This window comes from Cyprinodon variegatus, unplaced genomic scaffold (genome assembly GCF_000732505.1).
Source record: "Cyprinodon variegatus isolate N-32 unplaced genomic scaffold, C_variegatus-1.0 Scaffold964, whole genome shotgun sequence".
NCBI classification, from domain to species: Eukaryota; Metazoa; Chordata; class Actinopteri; order Cyprinodontiformes; family Cyprinodontidae; genus Cyprinodon; species Cyprinodon variegatus.
The window spans coordinates 160,178-164,367 of record NW_015151417.1 but is presented as its reverse complement, the minus strand read 5'-3'; positions in this window follow the sequence as shown (position 1 = coordinate 164,367).

Genomic DNA, 4,190 nt, shown 5'->3' with positions numbered 1-4,190 from the left:
CAACAAATGGAAAACCAAGAAAAACAGGAACTAACAAACCAAGACTCTGACAGTACCCCCCACTTAAGGGCGGATCCCAGACACCCTAAAATGTCCAGAAACAAAAAACAACCCACCCAGGGTGGGCGGAGGGGGAACCAGGAAGGAAGGCACGAAAACAAAACAGAGTCCGAAAACCAAAAACAACCCACCCAGGGAGGGCGAGGGCAACGAAAAGTCTCTGGAGGCAGACGAGGAAGGGTCTCTGGAGGCCTACCGTGGGGCCGAAGGCGTGGCAGACGCTCTGGAGGCCGGCCGCGGGGCCGGAGGCGAGGCAGACGCTTTGGAGGCCGGCCGTGGGGCCGGAGGCGTGGCTGATGCTCTGGAGGCCGGCTGTGGGTCAGGCGACGAAGGAGGGCCTCTGGAGGAGGCCGGCGATGAAGGAGGGCCACTGGAGGACGCCGCCTCCGTTTCAGCAGGAAGCACCGAGGAGGACGCCACCTCCGTTTCAGCAGGAAGCTCCGAGGAGGAGGCCGCCTCCGTTTCAGCAGGAAGCTCCGAGGAGGACGCCGCCTCCGTTTCTGCGGCTCTGCTACAGGCTTGAGTAGGCAAAACCTCTCCAATAGATGAAAATTCCTACCCGACCCTTCCCTTGGAAGCGATCATTATCCCTGTAACAGATTACACAGTTGTAACATCATCGGTATCCTCACCAGCATCTTGGCGGAGTTGAACATAAGTTACAGCTGAATACTGGATTAGAGTGGATCCTATCATTCTCTGAATCATTGACTGTAGGCATGGTATTAAGCAACAAATAAAAAGGAAAAATATGAAAAACAATCCTACAAATGGTAAAGCTATCTTCATCAGCACCTGCCACCATGATCCCATGGTGAACCAACTTGTCCATGGTGCTGCACTTGCACCGGAGGTGTGATGGTCAACATACCTCTTTAAATCTTTCAACTCATCCAGAGCGGTCTGTATGAGTACAAACGTAACAGTCTGTTTTATTAAAACCTTCAGCAATGCGCTTGGCATACTGCCACCACATATTGGCGCCGTAGGGATGACTTGCTGTGAATCCATCAAAAACCATTCTGGTTTTCCTTTGTTTCAGNTAACCTGAACTTCCACGACAATCTACAGTGCCGCATATTGACGAAAATCCCACTTTTCATGCAGTGCCTGATTTACTTAACCTGCATTTAACAAGCACTCAGGACTATTGTCCTGCACACATGCTTTCAAACTATCTTTCCTCTCTGTCCAAAATCTAAACATTTTGGTCTGTCTTTTGTTCTTGAGGTGGAAGTGTACTGCTGAATCTGTCCCAGAGTTACAGGCTCTTCTATGCTGTGCCATGCATTTGTGAAATTTGTTTTAGATTTCTCCAACATAGGAGGCTGTACAGTGCTTACTGCACAGGACGCTGCTCAACATTGTTCTGTCTTTAAGCTGACCAAGTTTTAGTTTGAGTATGTTATTGGGTTTGAACTTCACAAGTATGCAACGTTTCCAGAGCATCCTCTGAGTTTCTTAGAAATTCCTGAAACATATGGAATTAGTGTTTTTGTGGTGGGGAAAAAACATCTATTAATTACCTTTTACATATTATGATTCAGGAGTGCTTAATTTAATTCATTCAGGCCTCAGAGCTGCAAGGCTGCAAGGTGTCCAAGGGAGAGGGGTTGTTCATCATGAAAACCTTTTTCCACAACAGCAGGCAAAAAGAAGTGCTTGGGAGGATGGACCTCAAGGCTGCTTAGATACATCAGTGCTCCTTCTATAGATTGCTCTGGTTCAAGCCAACAAAACTGACTTCCGTTGTCTTCTTGATGCTTTTTTTCTTTAATGATTTCTAATAAAACCTGGAGGATTAAATTACTGTCAGCTGGATTCCATTCACTTAAAAGCTGAAGCAATGATTTCACAAGGTTTAATTTATTTCTTTGTCAAAGGGGAATGAAAATGAACGCATACTGTAGTTATCAGATTTTTTTAATACAAAAGGATGTGCACCGTTCTGATCCTTTAAGATGGTTATTGCCCTCCCCGGTAGGGGTGGCAAATATATTTTTTAATCAGATATTATTTGGACTGTCATATATAGTTTATGAACACATGCTGTACTAACTGTGTGTTAGAGCAATACATGAAAGAGTTATGCCAGCTCAAATCATGGTCAAACTGATAATTCTGCACATACATGGAATAAATTCACTACAACTTCTGTTCAAAATATGAGTTTATTAAAAAAATAATTCAGCTCCAAGTCAAACATATGTCAGTTAAAATCTCTTGACTAAAACTAGTGAAACCCAACTGAACTAAAGTAGTATGTATAAAGAGGAAGGGAAACATGGTTGAAAACCATATTATAGTTTAAGGTGGATTTTGTTTTTGAAAACCAAAGTTCGTCTGGGAGAATTTGGAATGTGATCAAATTAGCTTTTCACTAATTTAGACAAATTGGAATGTTTTCAGACCAGTTCACAATGCAAATCCATTAGGTGAATATTTATAAATTTTTTTTTTGCCAAATAATAATTATTTTAATCAGAGCCCTTTAGTGTGCCAGATTCCGAGCCACAGCCCATTAGCGGGCCAGTCCCCGAGCCAGAGGCTATTAGTTGGCCAGTACCCCGGCCAGAGCCCATTAGCGGGCCAGTCCCGAGCTGGAGCCCATTAGCAGGCCAATCCCCGAGCCAGAACCGATTAGCGGGCCAGTACTCGCGCGTAACAGAACCTCCCTTCTTAGTTAACTCCCCTCAGTTTCCTAGCCACTCAACCTACTCCACCCATTGTCCTAGCTCCCAAGTCAGACCCTGTCAGCGTCTCCACTCCTTAGTCAGAACCTGTTGGCGAGCCAGTCCCTGAGGCAGAGCCCATTAACTGGCCAGTCCCCAAGCCAAAGCCCATTAGCAGGCCAGTCCTCGAGCGTGAGCCCATTAGCGAGCCCTCCCTTCTTAGTTAACTCCCCTCAGTTTCCTAGCCTACTCCACCTATTGTTCTAGCTCCCCAGTCAGACCCTGTTAGTCTCCACTCCCCAGTCAGAGCCTCTTAGCATCTCTACTCCCCAGTAAGACCTTGTTAGCATCTCTACTCCCCAGTCAGACCTTGTTAGCATCTCCACTCCCCATTCAAAACCTGTTAGTGCTTCTCTTCACTCAGATTCCTTCAGTGTTCCACCACAGTTAAATCCTCTTTGTGAGCAACCTCTGTGCCATACAGAGCTCCCTGAACCCCAGGAAGGATCAAATGGTGAAACTGAGAACTCTAAAGCTCCAAGTTGTGAAACCTCCAAGTCCCCTCAGCAGGTGCTTTAGGCCACCAAGTGCCATCAGCAGCGCTCCACACTTCAAAGGCTCTCAGCTGGCACTCCAAGCATCTTTATGGGTCCGAAGCTGTGCAGCCCCCTCTAAGGTTCCTGAGCTGCAGTTGGCGGCCCCCAAGGTTCCTGTGCTGCAGAGACGCCGTCCTTCAAGGTTCCTGCTGCAGTGACACCATCCTCCAGAGGTTCTCCTTTGTTGCCGGCCTCACGGGCTGTCTTCTAGGGATCCTCCTTCGTCACCGGCCTGATGCTTTCTGGTGTTTCTCAGTATTTTGGATTTTTGGTTGTCTGCCTCTGTTCATTAAATCTTCAAGATTCACCTTTGCCTCCTGGTCTCTGCATTTCGGTCCTCAATAATCTCCACCCCATGGTGACACTGGGTTGATTCAACTAGATAATTTAAAAAATGCAGCTGAAGCATATTAGTTATAAAAAATGCAGAATTTCAAACTAGCATCATACTTTTTTTCTTATAACGATCTAAATGTGCTTTGTGTAAAACAGTCTGTGAATATAGCCCTATTAATGTATTAAAAAATTAGCTAGAAAAACTACATGGAGGCATGTTTGCTTCTCAGCCTTTAAGGTAGCTTTTTGCTCTATCAAATATTGTTTCTTTTTATAAAATGTTCTGCCTGCACATGCAAAATTTAGGTTTTAGTCATTGTTTCCCCCTTTACATTATATTAAATATTTCCATAAAAGGAGGCGGACTGTCATGATGGGTTCTCAAAGAGCGACCCAAGTATGCAGAACACCACTGATGGATACAGGAATAAAAGTTTAACAAGTTTATTTTGCTACAAGCACACAGAATGTACTGGTTCTGGCTCGGGCCTGGATACTGGTTCACCGGAGTCTGCGTGAGAGACAG